The sequence below is a fragment of the Saimiri boliviensis genome, chromosome X (assembly GCF_048565385.1).
Source record: "Saimiri boliviensis isolate mSaiBol1 chromosome X, mSaiBol1.pri, whole genome shotgun sequence".
NCBI classification, from domain to species: Eukaryota; Metazoa; Chordata; class Mammalia; order Primates; family Cebidae; genus Saimiri; species Saimiri boliviensis.
Window position 1 is genome coordinate 60,648,823 of NC_133470.1, and position 24,854 is coordinate 60,673,676.

At 43.7% G+C, this 24,854-nt stretch overlaps 1 long non-coding RNA gene across 1 annotated transcript; it reads left to right on the forward strand.

Annotated features, from left to right (window-relative positions):
• Positions 1 to 4,428: 4,428 nt before the first annotated feature.
• LOC141582772 (uncharacterized) lies at positions 4,429 to 8,835 on the forward strand. Its single transcript, XR_012515642.1, has 3 exons — positions 4,429 to 6,679; positions 8,377 to 8,423; positions 8,802 to 8,835. It is a non-coding gene; the product is annotated as an uncharacterized LOC141582772 (long non-coding RNA).
• The last annotated feature ends 16,019 nt before the right edge of the window (positions 8,836 to 24,854 follow it).

Here is a 24,854-nt window from a genome sequence, read left to right on the forward strand (position 1 = left end):
CACCTTCTGAACCCTGCTTCTGTCAGTCCATCAGACGCATTCTCCATCCATTTTTTTTTCCCTTGCTGGTGAGAAGTTGTGATCCCTTGGAGGAGGAGAGGCATTCTGGTCTTTGGTGTTTTCATCCATCTACCTGTGGTCTTTGTAGTTGGTGACTTTCGGATGGGGTCTCTGAGTGGATGTCGTTTTTGTAGATGTTGAAGCTATTTCTTTCTGTTTTTTAGTTTTCCTTCTAACCAGCCCCTCTGCTGCAGGACTGCTGGAGGTCCACTTCAAACCTGGCTTGCCTGGGAATCACCCACGGGGGCTGCAGAACAGTAAGGGTTGCTGCCAGTTTCTTCTTCTGTTATCTTTGTCCCAGAACGGTACCCGCCAGATGTCAGCCAGAGCTCTCCTTTATGAGGTAACTCTTTAGATATACGGGGGTCAGGGAGCCACTTGACGAGACAGTCTGTCCCTTATCAGAGCTCAAGTGCTGTACTGGGAGCTCTGTTGTTCCATTCAGAGCTGCTGGGCAGGTACGTTTAAGTCTGCTGCAGCGGAACTCATAACTGCCTTTTTTCCCGGGGCTCTGTCCTGGGAAGGTGGGGCTTTATTTATAAGTTCCTGATGTGTGCCACTGCCTTTTTTCACAGATGCCCTGCCCAGTAAGGAGGTAGTCTAGTCACAGTCTGCCAGCAGAGGCGTTGCTGAGCTGCTGTGGGCTCCGCCCAGCTGCTGTGTAAACTTCCTTGCAGTTTTGTTTACAGAGGTACAGTTAGAACTACCTCAGTAATGGTGGAGTGCCTTGGTATTGGTGGACTGCCTTGGTAATGGCAGACGCCCTTCCCCCCGCAGAGATGGACTGTCCCAGGTCCAGCTGTGCTTGCTACTAAACTCTCAATCCAGAGTATTTCAGATTGCTGGTCTTTGTGGGGGTGGGACCAGACGAACTAGATCACCTGGCTCCCTGCTTTCAGCCCCCTCTTTTTCAGTTGAATGGGCAGCTCTGTCTTCCAGGCGTTCCAGGAGCCAGTTGAAAGGGCTGCCCAGATTTTTGTGAGTTATTTTGCGGAAACTCCTGGCACTGGTTGAGACAGCCGTGCTGGGAACTTGTGGCGCTTTTTGGCCTGGGAATCTCCTGGTTTGTGGGCGGTAAAAACCTCTGTGTTGCTCTTGCTGGGAACTGCACTCCAGAGCTGTTCCTACTCGGCCATCTTGCCCAGGTATTCTGAGAAGTTTTATATCACTGGGGCAAAAGGAAAATCAATTCTCCCAGTGAGTACATATAAGTAATAAAGGCTGAAAAATCCAAGATGAAGATGCAGGCACATTGTGTGGGCCTTGTTATTCCATCCTCATGGAATAGAAGGCAGAGGGCAAGAAAAGATGAATGTGTCCTTACATGGCAGAAGAGTGAAGGGCTAATTTTTATATTTTTAGTAGAGACGTGGTTTCACCATGTTGGCCAGGCTGGTCTTGAACTCCTGACCTCAGGTGATCCGCCTGCCTCGGCCTCCCAAAATGCTGGGATTACTGTGCCCAGCCCATGTTACCTTTTAAAGACTTAAAAAATATCCAGCGTGTCAAATAGACAGTTGGAGTTCAGTGAAGAGCTCAAGGCTGTTAATATAAAATTCAGGACGTGGCGTCTAAAGCTAGTAGCATGAATGGTTCAGGAGAGAGAGGAGAATGATGCTGTACAGAGTGCTGGAACTACAGGAATAAAATCCTTGAGAAGGCTAGAGGAGATGAGATCCAAAGTAGAAAGGAGGGATTGGCCTTTGGTAATGGTAGGGACACTGTGTTCTGCTGTCAGTGATAGAGAAGGCAGAGAGTCTGGTATGTTTAGGTCAGGAGATTTGCTGGTGGGAGGATGAGTGAGTTCCTAGCTGATTGCTTCTATTATCCTAGTGTTTTATGAGACAAGATCATTAACACAGTGAAGGATCGGGGGAAGGAGGGGTTGGCACTTCAGAGGCAGAAGTTGTACTGAAATGCATAATGTAAGAGGTGGGGATTTGGTTTTCATTGATAAGCCTAATTAGTACTCTCTGAAGCCCACTGTCTAGTGCTTTTTAGCCCAAGCAATATTGTTTTGTCAGTACTGTTACAAGATAGCCTTGATGATATGCAGAAATAGTGTATTTTAAAAATTATCCTGTTAGGCTGAATTTAATCAGAAAAGCAAATGGGTCACCTAGCGTAGGTTGGCTATTGTTTTAAATTTCTTGACAATGCCAAATTTACTTAATTAGCATTCTGTTGATATTTTCAATTCCTGATTTAAAGGAAAAGAAGGCTGTCACAGTTAAATGGTATTCCTGAAAGTGTGGTCCGCAAGTTTCCTGGATCAGAATTGCCTGGGGGTGCTTGTTAAAAATGCAGTTTCTTGTTTTTTGTTTTTTGTTTTGGAAACAGTATTGCTCTGCCACCCAGGCTGGAGTACAGTGGCACAATCCTGGCTCACTGCAAACTTACTGCAACCTCTATCTCCTGGGTTCAAGTGATTCTTGTGCCTCAGCCTCCCCAGTAGCTGCGATTACAGGTGTGTGCCACCACACCCAGCTATTAAAATTTTTGTATTTTTAGTGGAGATAGGGTTTCGCCATGTTGGCCAGACTAGTCTAGAGCTCCTGGGCTCAAGGGATTCACTCACCTTGGTTTCCCCAAGTGTTGGGATTACAGGCGTTAGCCACTGCGCCTGGCCAAAAATGCAGTTTCTGATTCCTGTTGTTCTAGAGTAAGGCTCATGAAAATGTTCTATTTGTTTTTTTTGTCTTTGCCACTAGATTGTGAGATCCCTGGAAGTCATTTTTTTTTTTTTGTAGCCCCAGTACCAGGCATGTAGTAGATGCTCGATAAATGTCAAATAAGTGAACAAATGACACACAGATATCAGATATCCTCATCACATTGTAAAATATTTGTTGAGTTGTAAAAATTACTAAGGGAATACAGGTCCATGGTGAAAATGAACAGTACAGAAGCATATAAAGTAAAAAGTGAAAGTCTGCCTTCACATGCATGCATCCTCCCATTCTTCTGAGGTAATAATTATGAATAATTTGGCAGTTTTTTTTTCTAGAGATTTTTCTGTAGTCATATAAAAGCATACACAATCTTTATGATTTAAGGCCTTGGTTTTAGAGAAAATATCTGGCCAGTCACGGTGGCTCACGCCTGTAATCTCAACACTTTGGGAGGCCGAGACGGATGGATCATCTGAGGTCAGGAGTTTGAGACTAGTCTGGCCAACATGGTGAAACCCCGTCTCTCGTAAAAATACAAAAATGAACCAGATATGGTGGCATGTGCCTGTAATCCCACCTACTCCGGGGGCTGAGGCAAGAGAATCACTAGAACCCAGGAGGTGGAGGTTGGAGTGAGCCGAGATCATGCCACTGCACTCTAGCCTGGGTGACAGAGCGAGACTGTGTCTCAAATAAATAAAATAAAGGAAAGATCTTCTTTGGATCTTTTGTAACTTAAAAAAATTATTTTTTTCTTTGTCAGCCAGGCTGGACTGCAGTAATGCCATCATAGCTCACTGCAGCCTCGAATTCCTGGGCTCAAGGGATCCTCCTGAGTAGCTGGGAGGATCCCACATCCACCTAATTTAAAAATGTTTTTTGTAAAGACAGAGTCTCGCTATCATGCCCATGCTAGTCTTGAACTTCTGCTCTCAAGTGATCCTCCAGCCTTAACCTCCCAAAGTGTTGGGATTACAGGCGTGAGCTACTGTTTCTAGCTTTTTATAGTTTTTTTTTTTTTTTTTTTTTTTTAGACGGAGTTTCACTCTTGTTATCCAGGGTGGAGTGCAATGGCGCGATCTCGGCTCACCGCAACCTCCGCCTCCTGGGTTCAAGCAGTTCTCCTGCCTCAGCCTCCTGAGTAGCTGGGATTACAGGCACACGCCACCATGCCCAGCTGATATTTTGTATTTTTAGTAGAGTCGGGGTTTCACCATGTTGACCTGGATGGTCGCGATCTCTTGACCTCGTGATCCACCGGCCTTGGCCTCCCAAAGTGCTGGGATTACAGGCTTGAGCCACCGCGCCCGGCCGCTTTTTATAGTTTTCGAGGTTTTTTTTTTTTTTTAAATGTGTCTTTAAAGCCTTCCAGTGTTATTTCTTAGTCCTTTCATGATAGGGTTAGGCTCTTCTTCCTTCAATGCATATATTTTTTTTTTTTTTTTTTTTTTTTTTTTTTTTTTTAATGACATGAGGGTGGGTCTTGCTGTATTTCCCAGGCCAGAGTGCAGTGGCTATTCACAGGTGTGATCATGGTGCACTGAGGCCTCCAACTGCTGGGCTGATTCAATCCTCCTATCCCCTGTGTAGCTGGGACTACAGCACACCTGGCTTGCATATATTTCCTTTTTTTTTTTTTTTTTTTTTTGAGACAGAGTCTCGCTCTGTCACCCAGGTTGGAGTGCAGTGGTGAGATCTTGGCTCACTGCAACCCCTCCGCCTCTGGAGTTCAAGCGATTTTCCTGCCTCAACCTCCTAAATAATTTGGACTACAGGCACATTCTACCACATCCAGCTAATTTTTGTATTAGTAGAGGTGGGATTTCACTATGTTGGCCCGGCTGGTCTCAAACTCCTGATCTCAGGTGATCGTTCACCTCAGCTTCCCAAAGTGCTGTGATTACAGGCATGAGCCAGTGCACCCAGCCTCCTTTTTCCTTTTTTTCTCCTGTTCTTAACGTGTCAGCTAGTCTGCAAATATTTTCTTTCTTTTTTTTTTTCTTGAGACAGGGTCTCACTTCCATCATTTGGGTGTGACTGCAATGGTAATGGTGCTATCATGGCTCTCTGCAGCCTCCACCTCTCAGGCTGAAGCAATTCTCCAGCCTCATTTTTGATTTTTTTTTTTTTTTTTTTTTTTGTAAAGACAGTTTCACAGTGTTGCCCAGGCTGGTCTTTAACTTTTGGGCTCAAGTGATTCTCCTGCCTCAGTTTCGCAAAGTGCTGATTGCAAGCGTGAGCCATTGCATTCAGCTGCCTGCGTATATTTTCCTAATAATAGTAACATGAGCCTCGAAATACATTCTAGGAACTTGTACCCCTGGTAGTGAATTTTACTTGGAAAAGATACCAAACAAAATCTGCCTTCCTTCTGACCATGTATTTCTTCCTTAGTGTGCTTTCCTTGGACTACTTTAGCTGTTGGTTACTGTCTCACCTGGAATTTGATATTTTCGCTTAGGGATTTGGGTGGGGCTCTCTGTCATGTAACTTTTTGCATCATGTTTCTGATCCTTTGTTCCTTTGGACTCACCTCTCAAAAAACAGGTGTGTCTGTAACACAAAAGTATGTAAGAAGATGGATGAAGTCTGAGTCAGTTTTTGGTTTATGTAATATATAGTGCTGTTTACTAACAACCAACATCACATATTGACCTATACCTGAGAAATCGTATACACAGCAACAGTTTTCTTTCCTGATTAAAGAAAAAAACTTGAAGTCTGCTACTGAACAAGTCCAACGTACAGTGGTTGAGAAATGCATAGGAATTTTAATCAAGGAGTTGAGCCATCATATATTTTGAAAGATTGGAAAAGTATACCGGCAGTGCAATATCAGCCTCTAGGCCAAATAAAAAGCCCCTAAAGAAGTGGCTAACTTTTTTTTCTTTTTTTTGAGATGCAGTCTTGCTCTGTGGCCAAGGCTGGAGTGCAGTGGCACCATCTTGGTTCACTGCAACCTCTACCTTCCAGATTCAAGTGATGCTCCTGCCTCAGCTTCCAGGGTAGCTGGGATTATAGGCTCACACCACCAGGCCTGGCTAATTTTTGTATTTTTTAGTAGAGATGGGGTTTCGCCTTGTTGGTCAGGCTGGTCTTGAGCTCCTGACCTCAAGTGATCCACCACCTCGGTCTCCCAAAATGCTGGGATTACAGGTGTGAGCCACCGTACCCGGCCTAAGTCTAACTTTTAATATGTAGAACCTGGAATTCCTTATAGTTGTTATGTCCCCCTCCTTTAGCATTTTGATATCCTCTGTGGACTATGTGTCACCACGCCTGGGCTGGAGTTTGGATCTGGCTTACGGGGGAAGTCCAGCAGGCTGCTGTTGTGATTCTAATTTCCTAAGGGTTTAAAGTCTTGAAAACCTTTTTGCATTTTAGGAATTCTGATTGGTTGTTTTCTTCACTTATTTGGGATTTTGATACTTGGTTGCTTACGATGTCAGTAGCCCTTATTTTATAAAGCATCTCTTTTGTTTTTGCAGTTACATTGTTAACGTCCAGTCAAGCAGTGGTGGCACCAGTGGGTCTTGTAAGTAGAGTCCACTCAAAGCAGTAACATTTCAAAGTGCCTTTATAGAGAAGACTCAAATGTGATTTGGGATGTGTAGCCTAAGTTGGTTCGAGGTTCATCACCTCTAGGGCTGTCTTTTTTAGGTTGGTGAAATGAAATTTCCCTACTGTCAGGAGCGAAGGAGGGCCTCTGCTTCTTTTCCAACTTACTTCCTTTCCTCTTTTTTTTTATTTTTGTTTTTGGCTCTGGGTTTTCTTACATTTATTTCCTTTCATGGGAGATGTAAATTTTAATCAGTTCTAATTTATAGACTTTGGTTTTAGGGAGTTAAAGACATAGGCAACCAGATTTTATCATGCTTCAGATGTTTTCTAATGCCTTCTTTCTCTGATTTAGCTGTGGCCAGAGCATCTCCACAGAGACAGGGCAGGTGAGTAGGACAATTAATGACACTTGACTTTTTTTGTTCTTCAAAGGGGAAAGCCCAGTGCTCTGGGTAGGGAAATTTAAGAGTAAACTTTACATGTCCTCTGTGGACACTCTGGTTTTCAGCAGAATCATGATGGCTGTCTGACATTGCAACCAGGTTCAAAACATTGGATTCTTTATTTCTGACCCATTATCTAAGTGGTCAGTTTCTTCTGCAAGGTACCACTGTGAACTGTGCCTTAACATCCAGGTTTTACTAGTGTAATCTCTTACCAGTGTTTACTCCTTTTTGTTTTTGCTTTTATTTTTTTTGTGAGACCGAGTCTTGCTCTGTTGCTCAGGCTAGAGTATAGTGGCCCCATCTTGGCTCACTGCAACCTCAGCCTCCCAGGTTCAAGTGATTCTTCTGCCTCAGCCTCCAGAGTAGCTGGGATTATAGGCACACCCCACCACGCCTGGCTAATTTTTGTATTTTTAATAGAGATGGGATTTCATCATGTTGGTCAGGCTGGTGTTGAACGCCTGATCTCAAGCGATCCAACTGCCTCGGTCTCCCAAAGTGCTGGGATTACAGGCGTGAGCCACAGCACTCAGCCTAATTCTAACTTTTAATATGTCAAACCTGGAATTCCTTCTAGCCATTATGTCCCCTCTTTCAGCATTTTGATACCCTCCGTGGACTATGTGTCACAATAACTAATAACAGGATGACCTATGATATAGCCAGGCACCGCATCGGAGGAGTGGCAGTGACGGTGAAGTGATGCCACCCCAGTGTGACTTCTCTGGGCTGTAGTTTGGATCTGGCTGACAGTGGAAGTCCAGCCGGCTGCTGTCTGGTGAGCTGAAGTGTTCCGAGCAGGAACTGCTTGGCTTCACCTCAGGCAGTGCCGCACAGCTGTCCCGAAGTGCTGGCAAGAGGTAAAGTGGCCTGCCACACAGCAGTGGAGAGTGAGTGCTGAGGCCGCTGGCAGATGAGGCAGAGAAGCAAGAGGCCCCAGCTTCATGGTTCACTTCAGGGAGCAGTTGTAGCTTTGAAACCATCCTTTGTTGGTTCCCCATGAAGCTGAGTTGAATACTTGTCCATTTATCTAGATAGCAATCCCAAACATTAGGCTGTCTCCAAGAAGTGGGACCTCCTTGCCCTTTGCCCTTTTGCCCTTTGAATTTTTAGCTGCAATCACTTCATCCTCAAGTCCTTTCTCCTGTGGCCCCTTCCCTAAGACCCACTTTCATACCTTTGATTTTTATTTTATGTTTTTAGAAATAAGGTCTTGCTGTGTTGCCCACACTGCAGTGCAGTGGCACCATCATAGCTCATAGGAACCTTGAATTCTGGGCTCAAGCGATCCTCCCCACTCAGTCTCCCGAGTTGGCGGGATTGCAGGCGTGAGCCTTTCATACTTTAAATAGAAATAAATTACTTGGCAGAAAGCAGGCTTCTCACTGATAGCTAATGGTACTCAGCTAACATTCTGTCCTTGATTGAGTAGTAAAGACTAAGCAGCTCATTGCTTCTAATTTTTGTTCACTTCTGCTGTTGTGATTCTAATTTCCTAAGGGTTTAAAGTCTTGAAAACCCTTTTGCATTTTAGGAATTCTGATTGGTTGTTTTCCTCACTTATTTGGGATTTTGCTATTTGGTTGCTTAGGTGTCAATAGCCCTCGTTTTATAAAGTATCTGTTTCGTTTTTGCAGTCGCATCCTGAATGTCCTGTCAAGAACTGGTAACACCAGTGGGTCTTGTAAGTAGAGTCCACTCTAAGCAGTAACATTTCAAAGTGCCTTTGTAGAGAAGACTCAAATGTGATTTGGGATGTCTAGCCTTAGTTAGTTCGAGGTTCATCACCTCTAGGGCTGTCTTTTTTAGGTTGGTGAAATGAAATTTCCCTACTGTCAGGAGCGAAGGAGGGCCTCTGCTTCTTTTCCAACTTACTTCCTTTCCTCTTTTTTTTAATTTTTGTTTTTGGCTCTGGGTTTTCTTACATTTATTTCCTTTCATGTGAGATGTAAATTTTAATCAGTTCTAATTTATAGACTTTGGTTTTAGGGAATTAAAGACATAGGCAACCAGATTTTATCATGCTTCAGATGTTTTCTAATGCCTTCTTTCTCTGATTTAGCTGTGGCCAGAGCATCTCCACAGAGACAGGGCAGGTGAGTAGGACAATTAATGACACTTGACTTTTTTTGTTCTTTAAAGGGGAAAGCCCAGTGCTCTGGGTAGGGAAATTTAAGAGTAAACTTTACATGTCCTCTGTGGACACTCTGGTTTTCAGCAGAATCATGATGGCTGTCTGACATTGCAACCAGGTTCAAAACATTGGATTCTTTATTTCTGACCCATTATCTAAGTGGTCAGTTTCTTCTGCAAGGTACCACTGTGAACTGTGCCTTAACATCCAGGTTTTACTAGTGTAATCTCTTACCAGTGTTTACTCCTTTTTGTTTTTGCTTTTATTTTTTTGTGAGACCGAGTCTTGCTCTGTTGCTCAGGCTAGAGTATAGTGGCTCGATCTTGGCTCACTGCAACCCCAGCCTCCCAGGTTCAAGTAATTCTTCTGCCTCAGCCTCCAGAGTAGCTGGGATTATAGGCACACCCCACCACACCTGGCTAATTTTTGTATTTTTAATAGAGACGGGATTTCATCATGTTGGTCAGGCTGGTGTTGAACGCCTGATCTCAAGCGGTCCACCTGCCTCGGTCTCCCAAAGTGCTGGGATTATAGGCGTGAGCCACAGCACTCAGCCTAATTCTAACTTTTAATACGTCAAACCTGGAATTCCTTCTAGCCATTATGTCCCCTCTTTCAGCATTTTGATACCCTCCGTGGACTATGTGTCACAATAACTAATAACAGGATGACCTATGATATAGCCAGGCACCGCATCAGAGGATTGGCAGTGACGGTGAAGTGATGCCACCCCAGTGTGACTTCTCTGGGCTGTAGTTTGGATCTGGCTGACAGTGGAAGTCCAGCCGGCTGCTGTCTGGTGAGCTGAAGTGTTCCGAGCAGGAACTGCTTGGCTTCACCTCAGGTAGTGCCCCACAGCTGTCCCGAAGTGCTGGCAAGAGGTAAAGTGGCCTGCCACACAGCAGTGGAGAGTGAGTGCTGAGGCCGCTGGCAGATGAGGCAGAGAAGCAAGAGGCCCCAGCATCATGGTTCACTTCAGGGAGCAGTTGTAGCTTTGAAACCATCCTTTGTTGGTTCCCCATGAAGCTGAGTTGAATACTTGTCCATTTATCTAGATAGCAATCCCAAACATTAGGCTGTCTCCAAGAAGTGGGACCTCCTTGCCCTTTGCCCTTTTGCCCTTTGAATTTTTAGCTGCAATCACTTCATCCTCAAGTCCTTTCTCCTGTGGCCCCTTCAGTAAGACCCACTTTCATGCCTTTTTTTTTAAATTTTATGTTTTTAGAAATAAGGTCTTGCTGTGTTGCCCACACTGCAGTGCAGTGGCACCATCATAGCTCATAGGAACCTTGAATTCTGGGCTCAAGCGATCCTCCCCACTCAGTCTCCCGAGTTGGCGGGATTGCAGGCGTGAGCCTTTCATACTTTAAATAGAAATAAATTACTTGGCAGAAAGCAGGCTTCTCACTGATAGCTAATGGTACTCAGTTAACATTCTGTCCTTAATTGAGTAGTAAAGACTGAGCAGCCGATTGCTTCTAATTTTTGTTCACTTCTGCTGTTGTGATTCTAATTTCCTAAGGGTTTAAAGTCTTGAAAACCCTTTTGCATTTTAGGAATTCTGATTGGTTGTTTTCCTCACTTATTTGGGATTTTGCTATTTGGTTGCTTAGGTGTCAGTAGCCCTCGTTTTATAAAGTATCTGTTTCGTTTTTGCAGTCGCATCCTGAATGTCCTGTCAAGAACTGGTAACACCAGTGGGTCTTGTAAGTAGAGTCTACTCAAAGCAGTAACATTTCAAAGTGCCTTTGTAGAGAAGACTCAAATGTGATTTGGGATGTGTAGCCTAAGTTGGTTCTAGGTTCATCACCTCTAGGGCTGTCTTTTTTAGGTTGGTGAAACGAAATTTCCCTACTGTCAGGAGCGAAGGAGGGCCTCTGCTTCTTTTCCAACATACTTCCTTTCCTCTTTTTTTTTTATTTTTGTTTTTGGCTCTGGGTTTTCTTACATTTATTTCCTTTCATGGGATATGTAAATTTTAATCAGTTCTAATTTATAGACTTTGGTTTTAGGGAGTTAAAGACATAGGCAACCAGATTTTATCATGCTTCAGATGTTTTCTAATGCTTTCTTTCTCTGATTTAGCTGTGGCCAGAGCATCTCCACAGAGACAGGGCAGGTGAGTAGGACAATTAATGACACTTGACTTTTTTTGTTCTTTAAAGGGGAAAGCCCAGTGCTCTGGGTAGGGAAATTTAAGAGTAAACTTTACATTTCCTCTGTGGACACTCTGGTTTTCAGCAGAATCATGATGGCTGTCTGACATTGCAACCAGGTTCAAAACATTGGATTCTTTATTTCTGACCCATTATCTAAGTGGTCAGTTTCTTCTGCAAGGTACCACTGTGAACTGTGCCTTAACATCCAGGTTTAACTAGTGTAATCTCTTACCAATGTTTACTCATTTTTGTTTTTGCTTTTATTTTTTTGTGAGACCGAGTCTTGCTCTGTTGCCCAGGCTAGAGTATAGTGGCACCATCTTGGCTCACTGCAACCTCAGCCTCCCAGGTTCAAGTGATTCTTCTGCCTCAGCCTCCAGAGTAGCTGGGATTATAGGCATACCCCACCACGCCTGGCTAATTTTTGTATTTTTTTTTTTTTTTTTGAGACGGAGTTTCGCTCTTGTTACCCAGGCTGGAGTGCAATGGCGCAATCTCGGCTCACCACAACCTCCGCTTCCTGGGTTCAAGCAATTCTCCTGCCTCAGCCTCCTGAGTAGCTGGGATTACAGGCACGTGCCACCCTGCCCAGCTATTTTTTTGTATTTTTAGTAGAGACGGGGTTTCACCATGTTGTCCAGGATGGTCTCGATCTCTCGACCTCGTGATCCACCCGCCTTGGCCTCCCAACGTGCTGGGATTACAGGCTTGAGCCACCGCGCCCGGCCTAATTTTTGTATTTTTAATAGAGACGGGATTTCATCATGTTGGTCAGGCTGGTGTTGAACACCTGATCTCAAGCGATCCACCTGCCTCGGTCTCCAAAGGGCTGGGATTACAGGCGTGAGCCACAGCACTCAGCCTAATTCTAACTTTCAGTATGTCAAACCTGGAATTCCTTCTAGCCATTATGTCTCCTCCTTCAGCATTTTGATACCCTCAGTGGACTATGTGTCACAATAACTAATAACAGGATGACCTATGATATAGTCAGGCGCCACACTGGAGGAGTGGCAGTGATGGTGAAGTGATGCCACCACAGTGTGACTTCTCTGGGCTGTAGTTTGCATCTGGCTGACAGTGGAAGTCCAGCTGGCTGCTGTCTGGTGAGCTGAAGTGTTCCGAGCAGGAACTGCTTGGCTTCACCTCAGGTAGTGCCGCACAGCTGTCCCGAAGTGCTGGCAAGAGGTAAAGTGGCCTGCCACACAGCAGTGGAGAGTGAGTGCTGAGGCCGCTGGCAGATGAGGCAGAGAAGCAAGAGGCCGCAGCATCATGGTTCACTGCAGGGAGCAGTTGTAGCATTGAAACCATCCTTTGTTGGTTCCCCATGAAGCTGAGTTGAATACTTGTCCATTTATCTAGATAGCAATCCCAAACATTAGGCTGTCTCCAAGAAGTGGGACCTCCTTGCCCTTTGCCCTTTTGCCCTTTGAATTTTTAGCTGCAATCACTTCATCCTCAAGTCCTTTCTCCTGTGGCCCCTTCAGTAAGACCCACTTTCATGCCTTTTTTTTTAAATTTTATGTTTTTAGAAATAAGGTCTTGCTGTGTTGCCCACACTGCAGTGCAGTAGCACCATCATAACTCATAGGAACCTTGAATTCTGGGCTCAAGCGATCCTCCCCACTCAGTCTCCCGAGTTGGCGGGATTGCAGGCGTGAGCCTTTCATACTTTAAATAGAAATAAATTACTTGGCAGAAAGCAGGCTTCTCACTGATAGCTAATGGTACTCGGCTAACATTCTGTCCTTGATTGAGTAGTAAAGACTGAGCAGCTCATTGCTTCTAATTTTTGTTCACTTCTGCTGTTGTGATTCTAATTTCCTAAGGGTTTAAAGTCTTGAAAACCCTTTTGCATTTTAGGCATTCTGATTGGTTGTTTTCCTCACTTATTTGGGATTTTGCTATTTGGTTGCTTAGGTGTCAGTAGCCCTCGTTTTATAAAGTATCTGTTTCGTTTTTGCAGTCGCATCCTGAATGTCCTGTCAAGAACTGGTAACACCAGTGGGTCTTGTAAGTAGAGTCCACTCTAAGCAGTAACATTTCAAAGTGCCTTTGTAGAGAAGACTCAAATGTGATTTGGGATGTCTAGCCTTAGTTAGTTCGAGGTTCATCACCTCTAGGGCTGTCTTTTTTAGGTTGGTGAAATGAAATTTCCCTACTGTCAGGAGCGAAGGAGGGCCTCTGCTTCTTTTCCAACATACTTCCTTTCCTCTTTTTTTTTTATTTTTGTTTTTGGCTCTGGGTTTTCTTACATTTATTTCCTTTCATGGGATATGTAAATTTTAATCAGTTCTAATTTATAGACTTTGGTTTTAGGGAGTTAAAGACATAGGCAACCAGATTTTATCATGCTTCAGATGTTTTCTAATGCCTTCTTTCTCTGATTTAGCTGTGGCCAGAGCATCTCCACAGAGACAGAGCAGGTGAGTAGGACAATTAATGACACTTGACTTTTTTTGTTCTTCAAAGGGGAAAGCCCAGTGCTCTGGGTAGGGAAATTTAAGAATAAACTTCACATTTCCTCTGTGGACACTCTGGTTTTCAGCAGAATCATGATGGCTGTCTGACATTGCAACCAGGTTCAAAACATTGGATTCTTTATTTCTGACCCATTATCTAAGTGGTCAGTTTCTTCTGCAAGGTACCACTGTGAACTGTGCCTTAACATCCAGGTTTTACTAGTGTAATCTCTTACCAGTGTTTACTCCTTTTTGTTTTTGCTTTTATTTTTTTGTGAGACCGAGTCTTGCTCTGTTGCCCTGGATAGACTATAGTGGCTCGATCTTGGCTCACTGCAACCTCAGCCTCCCAGGTTCAAGTAATTCTTCTGCCTCAGCCTCCAGAGTAGCTGGGATTATAGGCACACCCCACCACGCCTGGCTAATTTTTGTATTTTTAATAGAGATGGGATTTCATCATGTTGGTCAGGCTGGTGTTGAACGCCTGATCTCAAGCGGTCCACCGGCCTCGGTCTCCCAAAGTGCTGGGATTACAGGCGTGAGCCACAGCACTCAGCCTAATTCTAACTTTTAATATGTCAAACCTGGAATTCCTTCTAGCCATTATGTCCCCTCTTTCAGCATTTTGATAACCTCTGTGGACTATGTGTCACAATAACTAATAACAGGATGACCTATGATATAGCCAGGCACCACATCAGGGGAGTGGCAGTGACGGTGAAGTGATGCCACCCCAGTGTGACTTCCCTGGGCTGTAGTTTGCATCTGGCTGACAGTGGAAGTCCAGCCGGCTGCTGTCTGGTGAGCTGAAGTGTTCCGAGCAGGAACTGCTTGGCTTCACCTCAGGCAGTGCCCCACAGCTGTCCCGAAGTGCTGGCAAGAGGTAAAGTGGCCTGCCACACAGCAGTGGAGAGTGAGTGCTGAGGTCGCTGGCAGATGAGGTAGACAAGCAAGAGGCCCCAGCATCATGGTTCACTTCAGGGAGCAGTTGTAGCTTTGAAACCATCCTTTGTTGGTTCCCCATGAAGCTGAGTTGAATACTTGTCCATTTATCTAGATAGCAATCCCAAACATTAGGCTGTCTCCAAGAAGTGGGACCTCCTTGCCCTTTGCCCTTTTGCCCTTTGAATTTTTAGCTGCAATCACTTCATCCTCAAGTCCTTTCTCCTGTGGCCCCTTCAGTAAGACCCACTTTCATGCCTTTTTTTTTAAATTTTATGTTTTTAGAAATAAGGTCTTGCTGTGTTGCCCACACTGCAGTGCAGTAGCACCATCATAACTCATAGGAACCTTGAATTCTGGGCTCAAGCGATCCTCCCCACTCAGTCTCCCGAGTTGGCGGGATTGCAGGCGTGAGCCTTTCATACTTTAAATAGAAATAAATTACTTGGCAGAAAGCAGGCTTCTCACTGATAGCTAATGGTACTCGGCTAACATTCTGTCCTTGATTGAGTAGTAAAGACTGAGCAGCTCATTGCTTCTAATTTTTGTTCACTTCTGCTGTTGTGATTCTAATTTCCTAAGGGTTTAAAGTCTTGAAAACCCTTTTGCATTTTAGGCATTCTGATTGGTTGTTTTCCTCACTTATTTGGGATTTTGCTATTTGGTTGCTTAGGTGTCAGTAGCCCTCGTTTTATAAAGTATCTGTTTCGTTTTTGCAGTCGCATCCTGAATGTCCTGTCAAGAACTGGTAACACCAGTGGGTCTTGTAAGTAGAGTCCACTCAAAGCAGTAACATTTCAAAGTGCCTTTGTAGAGAAGACTCAAATGTGATTTGGGATGTGTAGCCTAAGTTGGTTCTAGGTTCATCACCTCTAGGGCTGTCTTTTTTAGGTTGGTGAAATGAAATTTCCCTACTGTCAGGAGCGAAGGAGGGCCTCTGCTTCTTTTCCAACTTACTTCCTTTCCTCTTTTTTTTATTTTTGTTTTGGCTCTGGGTTTTCTTACATTTATTTCCTTTCATGTGAGATGTAAATTTTAATCAGTTCTAATTTATAGACTTTGGTTTTAGGGAGTTAAAGACATAGGCAACCAGATTTTATCATGCTTCAGATGTTTTCTAATGCCTTCTTTCTCTGATTTAGCTGTGGCCAGAGTAGCTCCACAGAGACAGGGCAGGTGAGTAGGAGAATTAATGAAACTTGACTTTGTTTTGTTTTGAAGTGGAGAAAACCCAATGCTCTCGGTAAGCAAATTTAAGAGTAGACTTCACATTTCCTCTGTGGACACTCTGTGGTTCTCAGCAGGATCACAATGGCTGTTTGACATCACAATCAGTTTCAAAATATTAGAGTCCTTATCCCCGACCCATTATCTAAGTGGTCAGTTTTTTCTGCAAGGTATCTCTGTGAACTGTGCCTTAATATTCCAGGCTCTACTAGTCTAAGCACTTATCAGTGTTTATTCCTTTTTATTTTTGGTTTTAGTTTAGTGTTTTTTGAGGCTGAGTCTTGCTCACCCAGACTGAAATGCAGTCGTACAATCTTGGCTCAGTGCAACCTCCACCGCCTGAGTTCAAGTTATTCTCCTGCCTCACCCTCTCGAGCAGCTGGGGTTACAGGCACACACCACTACGCCTGGTGAATTTTTGTATTTTTTTTTTTTTTTTTTTTTGAGACAGAGTTTCGTTCCTGTTACCCAGGCTGGAGTGCAATGGCGCCATCTCGGCTCCGCAACCTCCGCCTCCTGGGCTCAGGCAATTCTGCCTCAGCCTCCTGAGTAGCTGGGATTACAGGCACATGCCACCATGCCCAGCTAATTTTTTTGTATTTTTAGTAGAGACGGGGTTTCACCATGTTGATCAGGCTGGTCTTGAACTCCTAACCTCAAATGATCCGCCTGCCTTGGCCTCCCAAAGCACTGAGATTACAGATGTGAGCCACTGCGCCTGGCCTGTTTACTTCTTTTTAAGTGGCGTCCTCACCTTGGTCATTTACTCCAGTCTGTGTACCACTTGCAGCTGAATCTCCTGAGGCACTGCTTTGGTTATGTCAGTCCCCAATTCAAATAGCTCATAGAAAAATCAAGCTGTTTACCCCAACAATAATTAACGCCTTCTGTGACCTGGCCTTAACCTATCTTTCAGACTCATCTGCTTCTCTTCCTATTAATGAATCCTCTGCTCTAGCCAGAGCTAGATGGAGGGTTGTTGCCCAGGTGCCAAACTATACGGATTGCTGAAAAAAATTGCCGGAATAAATACCAAGTATGGTTCTAGATAACTATGGTTTCCACATTGACTCCTTGAATTACTGTACAGATGCGAATTGGTCATTCTTGTTCCCCCCATCAAGCCAAATAGTGCTGTCAGGTTGGGAAAGTTTGTGTTCTGGCTAGCTCTGATCTTTGTTGAGTATTTTTACAACATGTAAGACACCAACTCCTGACACCAATGTGTGAAATGTCATTTAAAGTCAGCAGTTGCAGTCTTGGTGCAGTGGCTCATGCCTATAATCCCAGCACTTTGGGAAGCCAAGGTGGGCGGATCACTTGAGGTCAGGAGTTTGAGACCAGCCTGGCCAAGATGGCAAAACTCCTTCTCTACTAAAAATACAAAAATTAGCGGGGTGTGTGGCATACGCCTCTAATTCCAGCTACTCAGGAGGCTGAGGCATGAGAATCACTTGAACCTGGTAGGCGGAGGTTGCAGTGAGCCACGATTGTGCCACTGTACTTGAGCTTGGGTGAATGAGACTCTCAAAAAAAAAAAAAAAAAAAAAAGTGAAGTCAGTTGCAGTCAGCTGAAATTCTAGTGCCGAATAAGGCATTGTGTAAAGCCATTAGTCGTTGATGATCAGTTTTATTAATTGTATTTTCAAAGTCCGGCTTATATATTTAAAGTTTCACTCTTGTTGCCCAGGCTGGAGTGCAATGACACGATCTCAGCTCACTCCATCCTCTACCTCCTGGATTCATGTGATTCTCCTGCTTCAGCCTCCTGAGTAGCTGGGATTACAGGCATGCACCACCATGCCCAGCTGATTTGGCATTTTTTTTTTTTTTGAGACGGATTTTCGCTCTTGTTACCCAAGCTGGAGTACAATGGTATGATCTCGGCTCACCACAACCTCTGCCGCCTGGGTTCAGGCAATTCTCCTGCCTCAGCCTCCTGAGTAGCTGGGATTACAGGCACGCACCGCCATGCCCAGCTGATTTTTTGTATTTTTAGTATAGATGGGGTTTCACCATGTTGACCAGGATGGTCTCAATCTCTTGACCTTGTGATCCACCCGCCTCGGCCTCCCAAATGATTTGGCATTTTTAGTAGAGATGGGGTTTCTCCATGTTGATCAGGCTGGTCTTGAACTTCCAACCTGAAGTGCTCCACCCACCTCGGACTCCCAAAGTGCTGGGATTACAGGTGTGAGCCACCATGCCTGGCCAAAAGTCATGCTTACTGAAGTATGATTTACATATGGCAAAATTAACCCTTTTTAGATGTACAGTTTGATAGATTTTGACAACCATATGAGGTAGTGTAACCACCACTACTATCAAGATGCAGAGTATTTCCATTGCTGTTATAGTCATTTTAAATGTTCTATCATGGCTCCTAAGAAGTATTCCGGTATATAATATTATACATAATGAAGTCTTTATTAGATAACGGTAATGTATCTGATTTTTAAATAGAAAAAATAGTTTCTGGCCAGGCGTGGTGGCTCACGCCTATAATCTGAGCACTTTGGGAGGCCGAGGTGGGTGGATCATCTGATGTCGGGAGTTCGAGACCAGCCTGACCAACATGGAGAAACCCCGTTTGTACTAAAAATACAAAATTAGCTGGGTGTGGTGGCACATGCCTATAATCTCAGCTACTCAGGAGGCTGAGGCAGGAGAATTGATTCAACCTTGGAGGCGGAGGCTGCAGTGAGCTGAGATTGTGCCATTGCACTTCAGCCTGGGCAACAAGAGCAAAACTCCGTCTCAAAAAAAAAAAAAGTTTCTTCCAGCCTCTGCTAGATAGGTGGTAAACAAATATTTAAAAAAAAAATCAATTTTAAGGGGCCTGCAAGGAGTGCCCACAGGTCTTGGTCCAGTCCCAGGTGGTGTCTATATATGGGATAATATAGGAAGAATAGATATGGGAGGAAGGTGGTGAGTTTGGTTTTGGTCATGCTAGAATCAAGGAGCCTGTAGGCAGGGCTGATATTCAAAACTTTCTACCAACCAACAGAACACAGGCAGGAATTTGTGAGGACGGATACTATTAATAAATCGGTAAGGCTGTATCTCTGCATACTGATTGCATATTAGCCCTGCCCACAGGACATCCAGGTAGAAAATTGGAACTGTGGAGTTAGAAGTCAGAAGAAAAGTTGGGCACAATATAATGGATTGGGCTGGTGTAATTAATAATTGATTGTATTGTCATGGGAGGGCTGGGGATGAGTCCTGGGATTGAGTCGAGGAAGACTGGTGAATGGAAAGGTGAGACGAGAACCGGAAGACAACTGTTTCCCAGAAATCAAGAAGAGTTTTAAGCATAGAGTAGTCAATAGGATAGCAAAGGCCTATCAACTTGGCAGTGTCAAAAGTGGTAAAAATGGTGGAAACAGATGAACATGTGTGTCTGTAGCAGGTGCAAATATGTTCTGTAACAGTGTATTAAGTATTTTTCTCTCATTATGAAAGTATATTATACTTATACAGTATTTGGAGCCAGGAGGGTGGCCAGTTTCAACCTGCTGGAACTTCTGAGCCAAATACCAGGGTCAGCCAAGGATGAGGACCCCAGGGGGTTCTCACCACTGGCACCCTGGGTGGTGCAGGTGCACTGTTGAGTTTGACACCTACCAGAGCAATCTGTCAGTTCAAGACGGTAGTCCTGGTTTGATGCTGCAGAGAGTAGCACTGAAGAGAATCTCCCTACTCTGAGGCTGCCTCTCTCCATCTGAGGCCCTCTACCCTTCTCAGACAACTGGATCTAAAATTTGATAAAGAAAAATGACAACTCCCTGATCAGATTTTCCCCTGCACCAAAACTGTCTGAATACATAAAATCTGACAGAGCCCATTTCACTCTCAGTATGTGACAGACTCCTCCTTAGAAGGATATGAGACAGATGGAATGATGTAGTAGAAAGATGGAAAAAGATAGAAAATCAGGTAGAATAGAAGGATTGAATAGTTCCAAAGGAGGAGAACAGAGTTATTGTGGGAAACAAAAAATTTACAAGTGGTCAAGATCAGAAAAGGTGGGAAATGCCATGAAAAGAAGACTGTCGAGTTCATACTTCTCTTGTTTTTCTCCTGTCTCATCACTCAGCTCCGTGGTAGTGATTGAGTCTGACTCTGATAACGAATGCGACACCTATGAGAAGAAAACTAAGATACTGAAAACAAGCCACGACGGCAAGTATATATCACTTTGTTAGAGAAGTGGCTGAGCTCCAAAGCCTCATCACACATGGTAGTTTCAGGATCAGTGTCCGCAGACTTTCTATTCGGAATTCCTCAGCAGCAAGTGCCACCGTTTCCTTCCTCATATGTGCTGGATGTGGATATGGCTGGGTTCCCTATACCCCCTTGTTAATTTCCCAGCAGCAGCAACTGTTCTCGCTGCCTCAGACCTCAGTGGCCCCCTCAGTAGAGATTTTACCTGTCTAGAGCTACATCCGTGAAGCGGGGTGGGGGTGGGTGGTCAAGAACTGAGGCTGGGAATTATGGAGGCTTCTCTGTAGCCCCCTCTTCCTCTCTCCCCCTTCTATGTGTAGGAATGACGAGGAATAAGAAAGGAATAAGAGGCCTGGCTCATTTTTTCTTCCAATTTGAAGGGTGGTGGTTTATGGGCCAGCTGGCAGTGTCGTGTTGGGAAAAATCCTTATTTTCTCCATTGAGTTGTTGGTCTTTGCTGTTTGCCAGTCCCTCTGTATTTTCTACAGATTTTTGTATTTCTTAGAGCCTGTTTGGATTCAGAAGCCCCTTTAACCTTCTGGGAGGCTTGGAGCTTAACTCAGCTTAAAACCTACCTGCTCAGTGGGCATGAAACACAGGAAGACTAGAAAGTTTTTAAGAACTAGGGACAGTATTTCATTGACCTTTGTTCTCCCAGTACAGGTGTAGGGCATGATACATGGGCACCTAGTTAATGTTTGCTGATCCGAACTCCACTGAAAATGGGAGGCCCGTAAAGCACCAACTACTTTTTTTTTTCTTCTTGGAGACAGGATCTTGGTCTGTTGCCCAGACTGGAATGCAGTGGTGTGTTCTCAGCTCTCCGCAACCTGAGCCTCCCAGGCTCAAGTGTTTCTCCTGCCTCAGCCTCCTGAGTAGCTGGGATTATACGCACCTGCCACCGTTCCCAGCTAATTTTTGTATTTTTTTTTTTTTTTTTTTTTTTTAGTAGAGATGGGGTTTCATCATGTTGGCCAGGCTGGTCTTGAACTCCTGGTCTCAAGTGATTTGTCCTCTTTGGCCTCCTAAACGGCTAGGATACAGGTGTGAACCACTGGGCCTGACCATCACCAGCTACTTCTTAGATCAGGGGTCCCCAAACTTTTTACACAGGGGGCCAGTTCACTGTCCCTCAGACCGTTGGAGGGCCGCCACATACTGTGCTCCTCTCACTGACCACCAATGAAAGAGGTGCCCCTTCCTGAAGTGTGGCGGGGGGCCGGATAAATGGCCTCAGGGGGCCGCAGTTTGGGGACGCCTGTCTTAGATAATTACCCAAGAGCTATTGTTGGCCAGAGCTTCTTAGCTAACCTGGGACATCAGAGCAGGGAAGGGAGAGTTGGTTTGAAATGCTAGTCTCCTATTGTTCCATCACCCATCCTTTTGAATTTCTTTCCCTGATTCCTCTCTCTACCTCTGGGTGGCTATGCTTGAGCAGGACAGAGGTTTGAGTACAGAGTAGAGGGTCTGACATGACAAGCCGTTGAAATGTGAAAGGAACTCCATGGAGGCAGCTTGAGGGCAGGGAGGAGTGACAGAGCCAGAAACCAGTTCACAACTGGAGGCTGCCAGGTGCTTGCCTCCTCGAATCAGAAGAGAGAGATCCTTTTGAGCGTGAACTTTCAACTAAGGCTGCTCTTAACTTGCTGGCCTGTGGACTGTAACTGTGGGCATCCATCCCAGCGATGGAGGGATGAAGGATGCTCCTATAGGACAGGCTTTGTACATTTCTTTACTGTTCTCTATGTGGCATTTCTTTTTATTTAGACAGTTCTGCAGAAAACAAGGCCCAGTGAACTCTAAAGCATAACTCCAACCTTTGTTGCTATATGTAGTCATTTTTAAATATATTGTAAGCAGTGTGTCCCTACTTTTACTAATTTTTAATTTCAGCTGTAGGTGGCAAATCTTTTAAGTCTTCTAGGAAGGAAGCAGGGCTTTTTACCATAGGAACATCCACTCCTTTTCTCTTCCTTTATTGTGTATTTGAAGTTTTTTCATAATTAATTAAAATAACAGATGAGACTCTCAAAATAATCTGCAGTTTTAGGATAAAGAGTTTTTGTACCATAAATATATCTTTCACATCTTGCCTATGCTGTGGTTTAGATTTTTAGATTTTTTTTGCATCCAGAAACATACAAACCTAGAACTTGAGCTCCAAACAGACTCCAAAGAGCATGTGGCGTCAGACACACTAGGCTTCCTTTCAGTGCAGGCAGTGATGTCCCAGATGTTCCCGAGGCCTCTCAGAGAGTGCTGGCATCGGGACCTGCTCCTGGCTCTTAGATCAGTGGTTCTGAGAGCTTTGCACTTATGAACTAATTTAAAGAGTGAAATTTTGGTGACCAACAGAGTTGTCAATTTTTAATTTGTCTAATAAAGGAAATTAAAAGAAAAAACAAACTTCAGCTACCATTTGCTATTTTTGTACTTTTGTAAAGAGCACCAAAAGTTTAACCAAGATACAATCACAAAATAAAGGACAGCCCTTTAAATTTTAGAAATTTTACTTGATGGGGGGAAAATAACACTTTATTATTCTATTTTGTCTTATTTTGCTGTGAACCAGTGAAAATATACAAGTCCACACACCTGTGTTTGGGAAGCCCTGAGCAACTACTGCATCTTGCTACTTAGAGACTGTGATTTGAAAATTGACGCATGAATTTGGTTGCTATTTGATCTGTCACTGCTGTCAGTAAAATAAAAAATAGAGGGAAAAACAATGTAAAATAACTTTCTTTTTTAAAAAATTATTTTTAATTTTTGTAAGTAGATAGTAGATGTATATATTTATATGGGATACATGAGGTGTTTTGATACAAGCATGCAATATGTAATAGTCACATCATGGAGAATGCGATTATCTGTCCCCTGAAGCATTTATCCTTTGTGTTACAAGCAATCCAGTTATACTCTCTTAATTATTTTAAAATGTACAATTGAGTTATTGACTTACAGTCATCCTGTTGTGCTATTAAATAGTAGATCTTATTCTTTCTATTTTTTTGTACCCATTAACCATCCCCACTTTTCCACACCCCTCCACTATCCACCTCTGGTAACTATTCTTCTATTCTCTATCTTCTTCAGTTCAATTGTTTTCATTTTTAGACCCCACAAATAAATGAGAGCATGCGAAGTTTGTCTTTCTGTTCCTGGCTTATTTCACTTAACATAATGACGTCCGGTTCTATCCATGTTGTTGCAAATGACAGGATATCATTCTTTTTTATGGTTGAGCAGTACTCCCTTGCTCCATTGTGTATATGTACCACATTTTCTTTATCCATTCATCTGTTTTTGTTTTTGCTTTTTTTTTTTTTTAAGGGATGGAGTCTCGCTCTGCTGCCCAGGCTGGAGAGCAGTGGCACAATCTTGGCTCACTGCAGCCTCTGCCTCCTGGGTTCAAGCAATCCTCCTGCCTCAGCCTCCTGAGTAGCTGGGACTATAGGCATGTGCTACCACTCCTGGCTAGTTTTTGTATTTTTAGTAGAGACGAGGTTTCACCATTTTGGCCAGGCTGGTCTCAAACTTCTGGCCTCAAGTGATCCATGTGCCTCCCAAAGTGCTGGGATTACAGGCATGAGCCACTGCACCTGGCCTGCATTTATCTATTGATGGATGCTTAGGTTGATTCAAATCTTGGCTGTTGTGAACAGTGCTACAACAAACATGGGAGTGCAGCTATCACTTTGATATACTGATTTTCTTTCTTTGGGGTATATATGCAGCAGTGGGTTTGCTGAATTGTATGGTAGCTCTGTTTTTAGTTTTTTGAGGAACCACCAAACTGTTCTCCAGGGTGGTTGTAATAATCTACATTCCCACCAGGAGTGTACGAGGGTTCCCTTTTCTCCTTATCCTCACCAGCATTTGTTATTGCCTGTCTTTTGTATAAAAGCCATTTTAACTGGGGTGAGATGATACCTCTTTGTAGTTTTTTTGTTTTTTTGTTTTGTTTGAGACAGTCTCATTCTGTCGCCCAGGCTAGAGTGCAGGGATGTGATCTTGGCTTACTGCAACTTCCACCTCCCAGGTTCAAGTGATTATCCTTGCCTCAGCCTCCCAAGTAGTTTGGACTACAGTTGTGCACCACCATACCTGGCTAATTTTTGTATTTTTTGTAGAGATGGGTTTTTGCCATGTTGGCCAGGCTGGTCTCGAACTCCTGACCTCAGGTGATCCACCTGCCTTGGCCTCCCGAACTGCTGGGATTACAGGTGTGAGCCTCTGTGCCTGGTCACTAATTGTAGTTTTGATTTGCATTTCTCTGATGATCAATGATGTTGAGCACCTTTTCATATGCATATGTGCCATTTGTATTTCTTCTTTTGAGAAATGTGTGTTCAGATCTTTTGTCTCATTTTTCATTGGATTATTACATTTTTTTCCTATAGAGTTGTTTGACCTCCATATATACTCTAGTTATTAATCCCCTGTCAGATGGGTAGTTTGCAGTTATTTTGTCCCATTCTGTGGGTTGTCTCTTCACTTTGTTGATTGTTTTCTTTGCTGTGCAGAAGGTTTTTAACTTAATGTGATCCCACTTGTCCATTTTTGCTTTGGTTACCATTGCTTGTGGGGTATTTGCAGTTTTCTTGTAGTAGTTTCATAGTTCGAGGTCTTAGATTTAAGTCTTTAATCCATTTTGATTTGATTTTTGCATAGCAAGAGATAGGAATCTAGCTTCATTCTTTTGGATATGGATATCCAGTTTTCCCAGCACCATTTATTGAAGAGCCTGCCTTTGCCCCAGTGTATGTTCTTGGCACCTTTGTTTAAAATGAGTTCATTGTAGGTATGTGGATTTGTTTCTGTGTTCTCTATTCTATTCCATTGGTCTGTGTGTTTGTTTTTATGCCAATACCATGCTGTTTTGGTTATTATAGCTCTGTAATGTAATTTGAAGTCAGGTTATATGATTCCTCCAGTTTTGTTCTTTTTGCTCAGGATAACTT